Here is an 18682-nt window from a genome sequence, read left to right on the forward strand (position 1 = left end):
ACTTTCTCCTTCTTGCCACCTCATAGAATCTCTAGCTTCCTTCAAAATGTATCTTAAATGCTACCTATTAAGTGTAGTCTTTGATTCCCCCAACTCCTAGTGACTCCTCCCTTCCCCATGGCCTTGTACTTATTTTGTACTTATTTAAAAGTGTACATGCTCTTTCTCCTGTTTGAATGTAAGATTTGTGAACAGGAACTGTTTTGTCTTTATATCCCCAGGGCCCTAGTACAGTGTCTGGCACTGTGCCTAATAAATGTTTGTTGACTATCGTATAGAAATAATAATAATAGAATTTATATAGCACATTTTATACATGTTATTTGATCTCTATAAAAATCCTGGGAGATAAGCACTATTATTTTCATTTTACAGATGAGGAAACTAAGGCAGACAGAGATTAAATATCCTGCCCAGCATAACAGAGTTATCAGAGACCAGATCTGGATTCAGGTCTTTCCTTCAGATTTAACAGTCTTATTCACTATGCTACATACATGTCTATTAAGAGTAATTTTAATATTCTGAATTTCATAAACACTTTTTGTGTTTTATATAACATACGTTCAGACTCATTTATTTTGTATGTGGATATTGTAGATGTGTACCTACTGATAATCTCATAGAAAAGTCAGATCTATTTTTAGGAAATTCATTAATTCACAAATAGAAAAAATAAATAAAGCAGTAGCATAATAAGCAACAAAGACTCGTAGCACAAAAGCCAAATTCATGCTCCAGACATTAGAAATAAATTCCAGGACAAAGAATTGAGATGAACTAAAGCTGTTTCTAAGGACTGACTTCAAGTTGTGGCGTGTACCTCAGGACAGTCCTCTGCTCCAAATGGCCTATTTCCAAACTCCAACTGAGCTGGCATTCAAAAGAGAGATAAAAGAAGAGAAACTGGTTTCAAAATGTTTGCAGCAAATAACTTCTGTCTGTAGTTTGGCCATTTAATATAACCTAGCAATAAACATGATGCTCTAATACTGAGTTAGAGAGATCTACATTTGTGGTACAGAATTTGGGTCAAAATTCTTTTTTTTTTTTTTTTTTCTCATTCTATACTTAAGTTAGCCATTTGACCTAAATCTGAAGTTCTACCTAAACCAACTTTCAGAAAATGAATTCAGTAGTGGAGGCAGGATGGTACAATTTGAGGAATCAAAACTTAAAATAAGAAAATGTATAGCTGAACTCTAATATATACTTGCTGACTTACATTAGACTTATGACTTTATCTTTGGGCCAAATGAGTTGTTTAGGTTAAAGCAATGCTAAGGTCGATTACACCTTTGACTTCTGTGATGTTTATGAAAGTCTCCCCAATAAATCAAATGATTTCAAGTTCATTAACTCAACCAATCAAAAAAATATGAGACTTCTTTTTATGTGGTCAATATTTTTTTTTTTTTTTTTGCTGGCCAGCACAGAATATTTTTTAAACCATCATTTTGAGTTGGTTTCCCTAGCTACTTAAAAATCAACCAAGTGATTCTCGTTTCAGGTATTGACTATCTAGTCTATTAAATTAGCAGTTTGTCAAGTCTCCTACATTAAAAAACATGGCACAACACATAAATCCTCTCAAGATTTTCCATTCATAAAGTTTTTCTATGTAGAAGTTCAAGTTTTTCAGAGCCATACAAATCCATATTTGTCTTTTGCTATAAAGCTTTCTAAATTATAATAACTTACATCTCTACAGAATTTAACAGGATTTAGTTTGATTTGCCTAACCAAAGTACAAGACAGTGAAAGAAGCAAATGTTGCAAAAGTTATTATCTCCACTTTACAAGAGAGGCAATTAGGATCAGAAATACTGTGTTGTGTAAAAAAGCTGCTACTAAGTGGCAAAGATGAACCACATCATCCTCAATTCTCTCTTTGTCCTGAACTTTCAAAGGATTATTCTGTCATGGTTTTCCTTTCTATTTGATACTTCTTGTCTCTCCTACTCCAGCCTCCATACCAATTTGGCTCATGTCCTTATACTACTAACAATAACATTCCTCCCTCTTCCCTATGCCTACTTTCCCAGTGATCTTATAGTTTTTAATACTTTTGGAGGAAAAAAAAACTCAACTATATCTCAAGTTCCAAATTTCTATCTTAACTAGAAATTGTGTCCTACAGGGAAGCATCTAATCACAATCTAGTTTAAGTGAGGAAAACAGGGCATTTAAAAATTTTATACACACACACACTATTCTACTCCTAGTTTAAAAACTTCTCAGAGTAGCATGACTGCCCAATTATTATTATTATTAATTATTAAAGTTGTTTTAATTTAAAAATTAAAAGCAGAGAATAAAATGTATACATTGTTCAAAATCCAGTTAGGAAACCTTTGGGGTATTAAGAAATAAAGGTTTAAAATAATAAATATTAAGATAAAGGATCTTCAATGTCTATGATTATATAATGAAAAGAATCACTCACTCATTTTCTTATATTTTGAGGTCCCTTAAGGTCCTTCACAATGTTGATACTAATGCCTATGATTTCCAAATGCATTAGTAATCTTTATTCTAAATCTAAAATTTAAGGGAAATGGTACACTATATTGGGGTAAGCAAGTGGGTAGGAAGCCCTAAAGCACAAAAATGAGGTCCAGATAAAATTTCAATTTAACCCACACTGATGTGTATTTATATAAGTCACGTTTTCATAGTAAACACTATTAAACTAATAAACTATAATGTGGTCATCTTAAATTAAGGTGAAAGAGTTCTTCCACAATGATAACCAGGCTCATGATTGAAAGTTAGTAATATACGAACTGCCTGTAATTTGCTTTTTAACTTTGGATAATTAAATTATCCATTAATTTCTCATTGAGAATTACAAATTGAGGAGCAAGGCTCATTCGTTTATTTGGAATGGTTTACATAAAGTGTTCAATAACTAGCTCTACTTTTTATGAAAACTATATATATATAATTTTTACTAAAAGATCAGTTACTTGGGAGCTATTATTCAACTATTATTCAGGCTCCAACCAGCTGACATACAATATTTCCCAAAAGTCAATATAACAGTTTGTGTTAAAATTTAAAACTATCCAGAATATTAAAAACTCCCAGACACTGGCTCTAAGACTCTGGGACAGAAATTGACCAAAAGTCTTAATAATATTGTTTTAAGTTTATTGTTGTTGCTCAGTCAAGTCTTCATGAAATTTTCATTGAAATTTTCTTGGCAAAGATACTAGAGTGGAATGCCATTTCTTTCTTCCACTCACCTTATACATGAGGCAAAGAGTGGTATGTGACTTGCCCAGGGTCACACAGTAAATTAAGTGTCTGAGGCCACATTTGAACTCAAGCCTTCTGACTCTAGGCCCACCACTTTCTCCACTGAACCAGCTAGTTGCCCCCACTGTTTTAAGTTAGTTGAGCTTTACTAGTCATGAAGTATAAAATGTCCCCAAAATCTAATTACCATTACTAAAATGATACTAAGACTTTTGGCCCAGACATTTTTGTTTTAGGCACTTTTAGAGTAGCCTCTTATAGGCCAATAAAGGCGTTAAGAAAACTGGACAAGAACCTAAATCCATTTGACCTGTCTTTTCTCATTAAGCTATATAGTAAAATTAATACAATCAGCTTCCCTTTCTGCAGGTTTTCGTGCTTGAGAAGGTGAGCGCTTATTTCCAAAGTTAGTTCATATCTTTTAAGACTGAGCATTAGGAAAAAGGAATGGGAAGTACATTCCAAAGGCCAGAGAGGAAATTTCCTCTTTACTACAAACTTAAAAAAAAAAAAAAAAAAAAGTTTCAGTACTTCAAAGATAGAAACTTAAAAATAAAAATCATCAAGGAAAATGGAGCAAAAGGAAGTGAGAAGAAAAGTTGAAACTGAGAAATCTCACTGGATAATACACTGAGAGGGGAAAGGCACTTCTGAGGCTACTATCATCGAGTTCAACCACCTCATTTTTGAGCTGCAGAAACTGAAACCCAGCAAGATTTAGTCACTTGCCTACACAATTAATGTCAGAGGTGGGATCTGAGCCTGGATCCTCTGAAAGAAGCTGAATCAGTGCTCTTTTTCACTATACCTTGCATTTTACCCAGAAGAATTTTTTTAAAACAAAGGAAAAATCAGAACTTCAGTAATCATATTGAGAATCATTTGATAAAAACAGAACAATGTAAGCGGCGATCATTTTAGAAAGGATGAAAATTGCTAGAAAACAAGAGGTGGATAATAAAGAGAAAAAAATTTTAAAATCAACTTAAATAAGTATTCCATTATCTCCCACTGTCTCCCCCCCCTTAATTATTCCTGCCGTAACAAAAGTTTAAAAACTGAAAAATGACACTTGTTTAATCACATGAATGGCAAGAATATTATGACATTAGAAGTCTCATTTACATATCAAATTTTAAAATGTCATTCCACCAAAGACTGTAAAGTTAGGATAGAGCTTCCCTTTTTGGGACCCGGGAATCTGTTTAAAAACAAACTGAAAGGGGGGAAAAACTACACGGATGGAGAGGAGTTTGATGTCGGCAATCGCTGTGTGAAAATCATTTAAAGAGAAACGTAAGGAACTTAGATGAGACCGATTTTTCTAAAAGGAAAATGAGGGAGGGAAGAAAATCAAAAGAACTGTTCTGTAGAGAGGGTTTGCTTTAGTTCTGACTATCAGGGAGGGGGTGATGCCCAGGAGATTCGGGGCCAGCTCAGGAGATACTGGCAGCTTGTCCGTCTGAAAGCTGGCTACCGAGGGAAAACTTGGTCAAGTCCCCAATTCGTCTAAATACGGAGGCGGACAGAGAGACGGCAGGAGCCGGGGCGGGGGCACGGCCCGAGGAGCAGGAGCGGATGGTGGGGAGGCAGGGACTCCCCAAAGAGGGAGGAAGCTGTGGCAGCGCCTGGGCCGCGACCAAACCGGAGGGGGCTCAGGGGGGAAGAGGACAGTAGGGGGAGGAGCTAGCAAGTAGAGGGGGGAGGGGGCCCGGAGACTCCGTTCCAGGGGAGAGAGGAGAGAAGGAAGAAATGGGGGGGCAGTCCCAAAGTCAATGTCAACTCTGCCCAACTCTGCCAAGTCCTTAAAGTGAGCCGGGTCCCATAGTAGGGGAAGGGAAAGAAAGGGGGGACGGGAGTGGGGGAGGGATTAAGCCCCCCCCCCCCCCGACGGCGTCGGCTGGAGTTCCGAAGCCTGGGAGGAGAGGAGAGAAGGGCTCGGAGTGGAGTAGGGAGGGGGGGTCCTCCCGCTCTCCGCGGCGCCCCCTCCCCCGCCCAGCCGACCCCGGACTAGTGCGGGTGAGGGTGGTAGGACAGGGCGAGAGTGACAGCGAGTGCGGCGTGCGGCGTGCGGAGGGAGCGTGTGCGCGGGGCCCGGCCCGGCCCCGAGCGAGAGAGGAGGCCGGACAAACTTTCCCCTCCGGCCCGGGCCGGCCGGGTCGGGGCTCGCTCGCTCGCATCGGTCACCTGCAGCGGCGGCGGGGGCCGCGGCGGCGCTGCCTCTCGCGGGCTCGGCCTGGAGTTCGGGCTGTGGCTCTGGCGGCTGCGGTGGCGACTCCGGCTGCGTGTTGCTCCCCGTTGGTAAGTAACAGTATCCACGGCTACTGTCTCTATGGCGGCGGCAGCGGCGGCGGCGCGGCCGCTCCCGCTCCTCCTCCTCCTCCCAGCTCTAGGCTCCTCCTCCTCCTCCTCCCTCTTCAACCCTCGCGCTCCGAGCCCAAGCGGGAGGGAGCGCGCGTGCGCGCACCCCGATCTAGTCGGAGCCAGACCGGGCGCTTCTGGCTCTCCGGGAGGGGGAGGGGCGGAGAAGAGGGAGGGAGGAGGGGGAAGGTTGTTAGCGGCAACTGTTACCACGTTCCACTCAACCGTCATCCTCCCTACTCTGTGCATAACGGGCGGGGCCCAACCTCGCCCTCTCATTGGCTTTTCCGGATGTCAGTCAAAGCTCGAGTTTGGGCCCGCAGTCTGGCCAACCGCGGAGACTGTAGAGGGGCGGGCCTTGAAAGTTTGGCGCTCGACTTGGAGCTTCCTGGAAAGGGGGTGGTGTGAAGGGAAGGGAAAAAGAAGGAGGGCTGAGATGAGAAAGGGGCTACGAAGGTTGTAGGGCGAAAGGGAAGAGGGGAAAAGAAATTAGGACGAGGAGCCGAGCGAGAGTTGAAGGGGACTTTTCTGGGCGGGGAATGGGAGGTGTGAAACTGCGTCCCGGGCCTGAAGAAAACTATTGAGGATCTTTCTAAATGGGGGGAGGGGTCTTACAAGTGAAGGAACCGAAGCAGGAAAAGTTCTCAAATTTTACCGTGTGCCGGTACCCTCCTTCCAAATGACTTTGTAACTTAACTTTGTATATAATGACATTGCTTCACCTTATACCTGTGGTGTATGCCCTGTAACAAGGTATATTTTACAGATGACATCATACATCAAACATATTGTATACGAGACATTCCACAGGTTTAAGCTATTAAAGTGGACCCCTTCGCTAAAACTTTCTCTTCTCAATGTGTATATAGTCATGTCAACTCTCATCGGGCGCGTAAAAATCCTCTCTGCTATATACAGAGATACTTGTGTATGTGTGTGTGTAAAGTCAACTCATCACTTAGCCTTAAAATCTTTCAGTTATATGTCAGCTCTCAATATGACTTTTAGCTCTTTTCAACTATGGGTATTATATATATAGAATTCCACATCAACTGTGGAATTGACAGGCACGTTTCATCGCCCACTGATGCTGTGTGGCACTTAAGTAAACTGTAGTTTACATGTTTGTACTCGGTGCTGCCTTGAGCAAGTAGCTAATGTTTATATTCTGCATATATAATGAATTCATTATTGTGTGGGTGTATATACAAAGTTAGGGGTATATCCGGTGGAAGTGCAAACACCAAAACAAAACTGGCACTGCTTTCCAGGAATGTTTTTGGGGCAGACAACCCGTACCCAGTTAAGTATATGCAAATGTAAGTAAATACAAAATGAAGCCACCATCGGCAGAGGCTAAACAACAGGTATTAATATAAATTAATACTGTGTGATTTTTTCCTTCTATCTCTTCCTTTCCGGATGTCCACATAGGGTGTTGGTGCTGTACCCCCAAAATGTAAATTTTAACCACTGAAAACTAGCAAGATATCTTGGGGTTTACTGGTAAGGATCTTAAACTCAAATCACTCTGACTTTCATAGATTGACCAAGAATAGATCCCTGGACAAGCCCAGTTGGTCATTGTTTGGGCCCTGACTGGCTGGAGGTGAAAGTAAATAGCAGGGGATGTGGGAAAACTGGAACACCGATACATTGTTGGTGGAATTGTGAGCTCTCCAATTCTGGAGAGCAGTTTGGAACTATGCTCAAAGAGTTATCAAACTGTGCATGCCCATTGACCCAGCAGTGTAACTGTTGGGCTTATATCCCAAAGAGAGCTTAAGGGAGGGAAAGGGACAAAAATGTTTGTGGCAGCCCTTTTCATAGTGGCTAGAAACTGGAAAATGAATGGATGCCCATCGATTGGAGAATGGTTGGGTAAATTATGGCATATGAAGGTTACAGAATATTATTGTTCTGTAAGAAATGACCAGCAGGATGAATTCAGAAAGATCTGGAGAGACTTACATCAACGGATGCTGAGTGAAATGAGCAGAAGTAGGAGATCATTATATATTTCAACAACAACACTATATGATGATTAGTTCTGATGGACGTGGCCATTTTCAACAATGAGATGAACCAAATCAGTTCCCAATTGTTCAGTAATGAAGAGAACCAGCTACACCCAGGGAAAGAACTCTGGGAAATGAGTGTGGACAACAACATAGCACTTTCACTCTTTTTGTTATTGTCTGCTTGCATTCTTTTTTCCTTTTCAGATTATTTTTACCTTGTTTCTAAATCCGATTTTCCTTGCAGCAAGATAACTGTATAAATATGTATACATATGTCATATTTAACATATACTTTAATAGATTGAACACGTATGGGACTACCTGCCATCTAGGGCAGGGGGTAGGGAGAAGGAGGGGAAAAATTGGAACAGAAGGTTTTGCAATTTGCTGAAAAATTACCCATACATATATCTGGTAAATAAAAAGTTATAATAATTTTTTTAAAAAGAAAAAGAAAAGAAATAGCAATTGTTTCTGTTTTGGCCTGAAACTCAGAGGGTCTTCCCCTCCCAGATTTTTTTTAATTAAGTAAAAAAAGCCATTCTCTTTTTTTCTTTTTCCTTTTTGCTGAGGCAATTGGCATTAAGTGACTTATCACACAGCTAGGGTCACACAGCCAGGAAGTGTTAAGTATCTGAGGCCAGATTTAAACTCAGGTTCTCCTGACTTCAGGGCTAGTGCTCTGGACCAGCTAGCTGCCCCTTGCTGTGTCTTTTCTTACTTAGCTTAAATTGCTGATGGGGTCTTTCCTTAATCAAACTGAGACCTGTTAAAGACCATAGCTTAAAAAAGCCAATGTGGTTTACTGCATGCAGAGTCATCTCCACTCATCCTGATCTATATCTTGCCATTGAACCCAGATGGCTCCAGAGGACAAAGTGAGGCTGGTGAATTTGCACAGCCTTCTCTCACTTAAATCCAATTCACTTGTTTGTCCTGAAATAATCATCCTGATGTCATGGTGGTCTTCTAGAAAATTAGACACCATACAAAGGCTAAAGTGAAACAGTCCTTCTCAAGAAGCTTAAATTCTAAAAGGGCAGACATTTATAAAATCATGATGTATTTAATACATATAAAATGAATTTAAGGTAAGAGGAAAGACTGACTAGCAACTGAACAGATCAGAATAGGCTTCATATAGAAGGTAACTGAACTTTTAAGAAAACCAGGGAATTCTATGACAAAGGTGAAGAAAATAATACATTCCAAGCATATGGGTCAGCCTGTGCAAGGACACAAAGACAGGATATAATGTATGTGAAGAACACCAAGAAGAGTAGTTTGACTGGTTTGTGAAGTACACAAAGAAGAGAGATATATAATATACCTTTAAAGGTCATTTGGGGCTCTTCTTTCCTGCCAACTACGTAAAGCAGTCACTATAAGATCTCTTTTTACAGAGGGGGAAACAGAATCAAGAGAGTTGACACAACCTAGAATAAGTAAGTATAAGAGCCAGAATTCAAACTTGGGGCTCCTTAACTGACTTGATAAAAGTTTACACAGTCTGTTGCTAGAACCCAGGTCTTTTAATCCAAGTACCTTGTACTTTCCACTACAAGCTGCTTACAATGGAAACTTGCATTTTTGTACTTTCAATGTCCAAAATAATTTGTTGCATCACTTAAGTATAGTTCACTTAATGCCCAAATAAAAGTGCTTCACATTTGGCAATAAAGTGAATATATAGAAATTGAATCATCTCTATAAAACAGGCTCAACCCTTCTGTGAACTTGTTGGAGTTTTTAAACATTTTGACAAATATTTTTCAATATAACTAGTTTTCTTTGCAATTCTATATATTTTATTTTATGCATTTAAAAACATTCTTTTGAGAAGGCTTGGGCTTTACCAGCCTCTCAATGGGGCCAACAACAAAAAGGAATAAGGATCACTGCTAAAAAAAAAAAAAAATTATATTCCCATAATGACAATAGGCACCCTTCATCCACTTGTTTATTTGGATAAATAGGCCAAACTCTTTTTGCATGATTATGGATCTCATTTAGGAGCTTTTGCTCTAGAAGTTGATGAAATTGGCATAATGTCACCCACAAACAGGAATATATGGAAAACTAAGCAGTCTAATGAAAATTAGGATTCTGCTCTGGTCATAATGCTGGTAGCAAACACCTTTGGTAATCCCAAAAATAATTGGGTGGGCATCTTTTGATAATGTTAAGCAATAGTGGTCTTTTGGTAGGATTCTTACAAGGTGCTAAATCATTAGAATAATTATCTAATTCAGTATGATTGATCTGACCCTACAAGGAGATGTTATAGGCCAGAACTTGAAACAAGGTACTGAGTGGAATTGAGGAGACAGTGGTTAAATCTAATTTAGCAGTGATTTAATCCTACAATAAATAACAGTTTCCTAGTGATGAAATGATTGGTGTATGCTGAGTGTACAGCATATAAGCAAGGAGCTCCTACAAGCCCACAGAAACCCACAGTCCCACACTCTGGGAGGCAGAATCTGATTCATTCCCACTTCTACCTTTGTGCTGGCTAGAGACATTCAGACAAGAGCTCTCGGGAACCAAGGAGAGAGGAAGGCTCCAGAAAACTAGCTGATTCCCAAGTGAAAGAGATAAGATCTTGGAAGAGACGATAAAAGAGCTGGACTTTAATTCCTGGCTGCATTTGGGACTATTGAACTGAAATTAAGGCTGCTTCCAGAAGCTCCCCAAGAAAGCTGCTTCTAAAAGAACGATTACAATTTAGAGAAGAGAATACTACATTTTGGTGCCCAACGTGGGGCAGCCAGGATCCTGATTTCAGTGGAAAAGCCTCTGATCCTGATCCAGTGGAAAAGTATCTCTGACCCAGAAATTAGGGTGGGTACAACAAGGAAACTTTATTAAAGAGCTAAAGTAGAATTTCAGCTAAAATGGGGCAGATGTTTGAAAACAGCCTGCTTTTCCAGTTCAAGGGAAAATGTGTTGAAAACTTGGTCAGATTGATAAAAAAAAATCAAGGTTTAATTATAACTTGGGAGGAGATCACTGAACTTTTAAAAATTGTAGAGTACACATCTCCTTGGTTCTCTAAGGAAAGAATTGAATCCAGACAAGTGGAAATTGGAATTGTAGTATTCACCTAGTTGCTCTCCTACTAATTTCCTAATCTAAACTAATCTAAACTCAATTTCCAAAGATACACTTCATACATACAATTTAATACAAGTGGCTTTAAGAAATTATATAAGTGTTAGACTAAGGAAAAAGAAGAAAGAGCAGGAGGGGGAGATGCCAATTAAACTAGGTGAAAAGGATGAAGACAACAGACTTTGAGCAAAGTTGCCTCCTCATTTAAGGACTCATAATTTTAACATATATATGAGAGACATCCTAGTGGAGGAGAGGCTTTGAGGTAGCATTTCTCTACTGAATCAAATAGTTTTTATAACCTATAGCTTGGGCAGCTAGGTGGCATAGTGGATCAAGAACTGGACCTGAAGTCAAGAAACTTTCATCTTCCTGAGTTTAAATGGGACCTCCAAATACTATCTGTGTGACCCTGAGCAAGCCACTTAACCCTGTTTGCCATAGTTCCTTATCTGTAAAGTGAGTGGAAGGAGGAAATAGCAAACCACTCCAGTATCTCTGCCAAGAAAATCCCAAATGGGGTCCCAAAGAGTCATACACAACTCAATAACCAACAACAAAAGATTATAGCTTTCAGTTAATTATAGGACTCATAAAGATATGGCCTACTATAGATTATCATTTATGAAAGTCTTGCTTTCTCCTTCTTCCCCTTCATCAATATTGATATATATGAATATATGCATAGGCCATTCTCCTAAATAGTTTGTAGAATTAGAAAAATAAGTTTATATACTGGAAGAACATCTTTTGTCCAGATTCTTTCATGTAATTAGATGAAGCTGGCCCAATGAAACATAAATAGCTTGGCTAGACTTAACAATTGGATGAGAAGAGCCCAAAAATTAGCTATAGGAAAAAGGGCCAATTGGATTGCTTTTAGGAAATGGTATAGTGCTTTTTAATGACCCCAAGCTTTTCAAAGTTTTATCAGTTAAAAAAAAAATACTGTGAAGTATTAAAGTTACAGGTAATCCAGGATGTCATTCAGAGGTTTTAGTACGTGTGAGAGGATTGTCATATGTTAGTAATGAAAAATTATTCATAAATTGTATGAAACAAAGGAATCATATTAGAGGTCATGTATCCCACAAAACCTAAAACAGACTACAATGTAATAGGAAGGTGCTTAACAAAATAAAATTCAGAACAAATACAAATAATGTACATTTGTGATTTTCCAAGTTAACATGTAACTAGTAGGAATCCCTTTCGGTTTAAGTTTTACACCACTGAAATAAATTATATCATCATCAAATGACCCGGAAAGGAAGTAGGCTGGTCATACAAAGAAAACAGAGATAACCAATAGATAGTCCCTTCACCTCCCCCATCCCCTTGGCCACTCTGCAGTATCAGAAGATTTAGAGAGAGGTACCCAGCTACGCAGTTGATGCCTAGGGTAAGATTTATGAGAGCATATGGATAGGAAATGATGAGACGGGCTAATATTCCCATGTGAAGACAGGGAATGGGAAATGGCTCCAGTGAATAAAAATCCAAATGAAAAACATGGTAAATCTCTTAAAATTCCACATTCTGAGGAAAATTATATTTGCCTGGTAAATGAGTTCCTAGTAGCTCCATGTTGGGAATGATAGACAGGGAAGGTTCCATTGCTTTTCCTATTACATTTTTTTTTAATCTCAGCAAAGTGCTTTATATTGTCATAAGATTTTAATTTTTTTAAAAGATTTTAATTTTAAAATGTTTTAAAAGATTCTAATATTAATAACAAAAGTATACTACTATAAGAAAATACTGCTACAAAACTAGTACAGTTTTCCTTCTCTGCTTTTTTGGTAATTGGCTGCATCTAATCAACAAACCTCACGATGATTTTGTCACCTACCTTAAATCTGAGGAAAATACATAGTATTCAACTAGGTCCACTTCTGTTCACCTAAAAATCACTTAAGGGCAAAGAACTAGGCTGATGTACAATAATTGTCCAGTGTGGAAGAAAGCTAAGATGTTCTGAGATTCAGCCCCAAGGAAACCACTATGAGGGGAGTCCAAGAGTCAGAAAGTTAACAATAGGAAAAAATAAGTGGTGCATGGTTGGTGGGATTGGGGGTAGAGAGAAGTTGTCAAAGATCTCAGGAAGAAGGAAGTGACCTTGGGTTCTTGGAAGCTATTCCAGTGAAGCACAAGCTCTGACAGGTTCTACCATGTCCTAAAAGCTTTGAGAACAGTCCTAGCAACAGCCTGTTTGTTTTCCAAGAACCAAACTAGCTAAATATGGAAATGCTCATCACTAAACTAGCTGGTGATAAAGTTTTTGACTGTAGCAACTCTTGAAACAAAAGAAATACAAAAGGTGCCTTCAGTTCTAGGGAAGAAGGGGCCTTTTGCAGAGACTGTTAGAAGAAGAAAAAAAGAAAATACAAAAAATTAACACATTTTAGATCATATTTAAATTCTAACTTAGTTGTTGGTGCTCTAAATGTAACATCTTTGTCTAGTAACCAATTAAAGAGTTTCAGGTTGGAAGAAATGAATCATATTCATCTTGACATTCTCACTTTAAATGAAACTGTAGACAAAAGGAAATTTTAGCTAAATGGAAGGCTGGATTATAGGTTATCCTTGGAAAGATGCAAAAAGAGTCTGACTTGAGTTCGTTTTATCATACCTACTAAGGCAACAAGAACACAGTATATTTAGTTAAAAAATAAAAGCTACAGGTCACCTAAAAGGCAATAGGAAGTACATGGTTGTCATAAATAGACTGCAACATACCCCCCAAATAATTGGGCAGGTAAAGATATCAAGAAGATATCAAAGAGATTAGTGAGCAGAAAAGGAAGCTCATACAGTGACCGTGAGAAACAATTAATGGATTCAGTTAGTATACAGACAACATTATGATATGTGGAGGAAAGTCACTAGAACTTTGGATAGACTCCATCTATGGAGAATTTATAAAGACTAATATAATAGGCACGGGGCATTAATAGTATGCTTTAAAAAAAAAAGTAATTCTTAAAAATGTAAAATTTGTTAGTAGTCACTCAGTAAACATTTCTTACTATGTACTACGCACTGTACTAAGTGCTAGGGCTACCAAAAACAAAACAAAAAACAAAAACAGTTCCTATGTTTAAGGAGTTGACAGTCTAATAGAAGAAACAAGAAACAAAGATACATATAAACAAGCTAGATGCAGGATTAATAGACAATAATCAAGAAAGAATAAAATTAAGAGGGGGTGGAAATGGCTTCCTGTAGAATATCAAATTTTGCTTGGGACCTAAATGAAGCCAGTAGGTGGAAGAGTAGAATATTCCAGACATGGGAGATTGCTAAAGAAAAGAGATGGAGTGTCTTGTTTGAAGAACTAGAAAGAAGTCAGTGTCATTGAATTGATAAGTTCTGATGGGGAATAGAGTATAAAAAGACTATAAAGGTGAAAGGGAGCTAATTGATGAAGGGATTTGAATGAAAGAGAATTTGTTACTGGAATTAATTCTGTAGGGAGATGAAATGGTGTGTGTTTTAAGAAAATTACTTTGTGGCTGAATGGAGGATGGATTAGAGTGGGAAGAGACTTGAGGTAAACCAACTCACCAGCAGGTTATTGTAATAGTCCAGGCATAAATGCTGGCAGTATCAGAGGAGAGAACGAGGTGTATAGAAGATGCAGAGATGAAATAGGCCTTGGCAATAGGTTGAATATAGAGGGGATAATGAAGTCAAGGATTATACCTGGGTTTTCTTTGTGTGAAGAGTAACTTATATAGTAGCAGAATCCCATTCTGTAATTCTCAATTACAAACAAAAACAGCTACTTTAAGGTTTACAAAATGCTTTTTTTCACAACTGAGGAATGTGAGACAAATTTTTTTTTTCATTTTATAGATGACAATATTGAGGCTCATCTATATGAAATGACTTGCCTACTGTTTTTTCCACTATATCACAGCAGATAAATGTTTTTTCTTCTAGATTTTTGTTTAAATATCATTTTGAGGCAAATGTGTTAAAGAACACTGGAAACTTTTTCCTAAATATTTTTTGCTTATTCTATATTAGATCAACAATTAACATAAGTATTACTGTAATGTTCTTCTCTAAATTATAATCTTCTCTGGGAGCAGATTTCTTGGGGAGCTTCTGGAGGCTGCCTTAGTTTCAGTTCAGAGTAACAATCACCTTAAATGCAGCCAGGAGTTAAAGTCCAGATTCTTTATTGTTTCCTTTTAATCTTGTCTCCTTTCTGGGATCCGGTGAGCTTTCTTAGAGGCCTATCTCTCTCCTTGGTTCCAAGAGCTCCCTCTGAATGTCTCGGAATCCAAAGGTTTGTCCTTCAGCCTCCAGCTAGCACAAAGGTGGAAAATGGAATAAATCTGACTCTGCCTTCGAGAGAGTGGGCTTGTGGGTCTCTGACTTGTGAATCTCCCGAAGTCAATCCTAGTTGAGGTTCCTAGCTTATATATGCTTTCTAAAGGTGTGAACTCTCTTAAAGGTGTGAACTCTAAAGGTATGAACTAAATACATAAGCATTGTCTCTATCAATTCCAGTGACTTAGCACCTTGTTTCAAGTTCTGGCCCATAACATCTTATTATGCATAAAGAACAGAAAAAAAACATGTACATTACAATCAGCTTTCTATTTTTTAAAAAAATCACTTTTAAAATTGTATTACTTCTCTGTATCTCCCTTTAAATGTTTTCTATTCTCTTCTATGTTTTAAATGTGTCAATAACCTAATCTTTCTATTTTCCTTTCTTTTAAGATCACTCATCTTTTTCCCTTCCTCTAAAGATCTCATCCTCAGATTTTTTTTATCTCATAAACAAAATAAATCCACATATTAGTTATATGTCAAAATGTATGTATGTCATTCTGCATCTCACATCCCTCAGTCAGTCAACTAGTATTTATTAAACATTATATATCAGGCACTATGCTAAGTGCTAATGATACCAAAAAGAAAAAAAGAAACAAAAATAATTCCAGTTCTCAAGATGTATACATTATGATGCAGACAACAGTAAATAAGAGAATACATACAAGAAACACACACACACGTTTATATATGTATATGTGTGTGTGTGTGTGTGTGTGTATACACAAAATACGTAGAAGGCAATCTGAAGCGAAAAATGTATTAGTAGCTAGAAAGGATTTGGGCTGACTTTAGAAAAGGAAACTGAGAGGCAGAATTGAGGGATAGAGCATTCTGAGCATGGGAATTTGCCACTACAAAAGGCATGCAATTAGTACAACTGGAGTTCAAGGAGGAGAATTAAAGTGTAAGAAGACTGAAAGATAGGAAAGGATCAGATTATGAGGAGTTTTAAATGTCAGATAATATATTTGATCCTGGAGATAATAGGGAGCCATTAGAGCTCAGTGATGGGGGAAGGATAAATTGATCATACTTGTGGTTATTTTTTTTAATTGCAAAGTTACAAATGGCTAAATATTCAAAACACCTCAGTCTTAAACATTTAAATAAAAAAGACCCTTTTGTGTCAATATATACTGCAGCTCTGAAAACATTTAAATGGATACATAGTGTTCAACAAGAAGCTTAAATGAATGGCTTTGAGAAGTAAAGGTTTTTTGTGTTCTTTACTCCTTGGTAATTTTTCAGGGGTGGGGGGAGAAGGGTAGGAGGTGCCTGGTTTTAGTTTCAAAAAGATTTTGTTTTTTCTTCTCAGATATTTTTTATGTTCAACTGCATCTTCCATTTTGTTATCTGGAGTATAGATGACTTCTTTGCCACTTTTAGAATGTTCATGGTGTTAAGATGGCACTTTTCTTCTTGGAGATAGATTTGAATCGCAGTGCTGGGAATAAGGAGTTGTCACTCTTGTTTCATTTGATGGGAATGTGGTGGGACCAAGAACATCATCCACCTGCTTTAAAAATAAAGCATTGTGAAAAGTTTCACCATGGAATGTGATTGAAAGTCATTGGTTGGGTATTGAGCATATGAGACAGAAAATCTTTTAATAGCAGAACCACATGTGGCATCATCTGTGTAGCTTTTTATAGTGATTACAAGCATCATCTTATAGGTTAGATGCACTTAAAGAACCTTCAAGCACTGAGTTGCTAAACAGGATTTCACAGCAAGACCTTACTGCCTTCTGCTTCTGGTCTACAATTTTTTTCTCTTCTCATAAAATTAATATTTTCTGACACAACTTCACTTGCCTTCCTAGACTGTGGAAGAGAAGATTTTTTTAATAGGATCTGATACCAGGAGTTTGAAAATTACTACAGTTCTATCAGGCTCATCCTTATTACATCTATGTGCCTCATCATTGCATTCACATTTTCTGCAAAATTTCTTTTTTACTTCATTTTCTCTTGAAGCAGGTTTACAACCATACCCATTTGGTAAATTTTTGCTTTCTTCACAGCTTTTGGCTCCTGAGCTAAAGTGTAACTCAACATGGAAATCCTCTTTGGAATACAGATTCTTGTTGGATCCTCATAGAACATGATAACAATCAGGCAGATCTGTGCTATAGAAAAGCACCTTAGCAATGCAAGATTACTTGTAATAAGAAGAAACTGGAAGGAAAGAGACCAACCAAAGTCTTTGGCAATATTTCCAATGAGAGATAACGAAGGCCTAACTATGACTAAGCTATAAAAGTAAAGCGAAAGAAACATATACAATAGTATTTTAAGGGTACAAACTACAAAATGTAAGGGGCAGCTAGGTGGCGCAGTGGATAGAGCACCAGCCTTGAATTCAAGAGGACCCCAGTTCAAATCTGGTCTCAGACACTTAACACTTCCTAGCTGTGTGACCCTGGGCAAGTCACTTAACCCCAGCCTCAGGGGAAAAAAAAGAGCAAAGTGAAACTACAAGATTTAGCATTTGATTGGATTTTCAGGATAAATGCAAGTAAGGAGTCAAAACAGGTATTTGCTTGAGCTTTCTCATATTCTCCAAATAACATTAAAATAACGACTCAAAAAGAATTCAAAAGCAGCAGGACCAAAAAAATGAGGGATGAAACACTTTTTCAGCCCAAGACAACTTAAAAGGCCCAGAAAAGTTCTGTTTCATTGGAGTGAGAGTGGAGTGGAGTCCAGTGCATGCTATGCCAGTACAAACTGTACCCCAGCAAGTCAGCAGAAGTCTTGGGGTCAACTAAATTGGCAGCAATTTCTGCAGTGCTCAGCCCACAGAGGAAAAGGGGGTCAGATGAAGATTACAAGGGCCTCTTTGCTAACACTGGGGGCATTGCCCATATGAGATTCCAGATCACAGTCCCAGAGCACTAGCAGAAACAGGACTCTGCACAATTCCAGGGCAAAAAAAGAGTGCTTGTGGTAACTCAGAGACCAGAGCTCAAGCCAGAAGGGCAATGACCACCTTAGAAAAACTGAAAATTTACAGATACAACTCCCATTCTCATATAGCTCTATAAACAGCAACACAAAAAAACCCTAAATTTTGAGACAATGCCCTTTTCACCACAGGGGAAGAGTTCAACTTTAATATAAACTTAAAGGTTAAGAAATAGATTGAAAACTAAGCAAACTAAAATAAACAAATAAAAACTTAATCACAAAAAGTTTCTATGGTGACAGGGAAGATCAAATCCCAAAGAAGCCAACAATGTTAAAACAGTTACATGCAAAACATGTGAATTGGTCACAGTTTTTTCAATCCTCTATCCCTCTCTCCCCCCCAAAAAAATTCCAAGAAGACCTCAAAAAGGAGGTTCAAAATCAAAGAGAGGTAGAGGAAAAATTAGGAAAGAAACAACAGTGACGCAGGAAAATAATGAAAAAAGAGTCAACACCTTGGTAAAAGAGGCTACAAAAAAACTTTTAAAATAATACATTCTCTAAATGGGTATATGATTTATGCACAAAGGATGACTCCATAAGCAAATTAGAATATGATGATCTATTTTCCAAGAAAAACAACTAAAAAACTACTAGAAA

The 18682-nt window shown here is 38.1% G+C and overlaps 1 protein-coding gene and 1 long non-coding RNA gene across 5 annotated transcripts in view; one reads left to right on the plus strand and one right to left on the minus strand.

The window, feature by feature from the left end:
- Nucleotides 1-5640, minus strand: part of RFX2 (regulatory factor X2) — a 139071-nt gene extending 133431 nt beyond the window's left edge. For 3 of the 4 annotated variants that reach the window (XM_074309189.1, XM_074309181.1, XM_074309171.1), the window contains exon 1: nt 5449-5577. The gene's annotated coding sequence lies outside the window, so the exon portion shown is untranslated. Of the gene's footprint in view, nt 1-5448 lie in introns of all 4 variants that reach the window. The other variant, XM_074309160.1, reaches the window with a different exon arrangement.
- Nucleotides 5351-18682, plus strand: part of LOC141565722 (uncharacterized) — a 59940-nt gene continuing 46608 nt past the window's right edge. Inside the window, exon 1 of the long non-coding RNA XR_012489101.1 lies at nt 5351-5562. This is a non-coding gene — a long non-coding RNA (uncharacterized LOC141565722). The remainder of the gene's footprint in view (nt 5563-18682) is intronic.

This window comes from Sminthopsis crassicaudata, chromosome 1, assembly GCF_048593235.1.
Source record: "Sminthopsis crassicaudata isolate SCR6 chromosome 1, ASM4859323v1, whole genome shotgun sequence".
NCBI classification, from domain to species: Eukaryota; Metazoa; Chordata; class Mammalia; order Dasyuromorphia; family Dasyuridae; genus Sminthopsis; species Sminthopsis crassicaudata.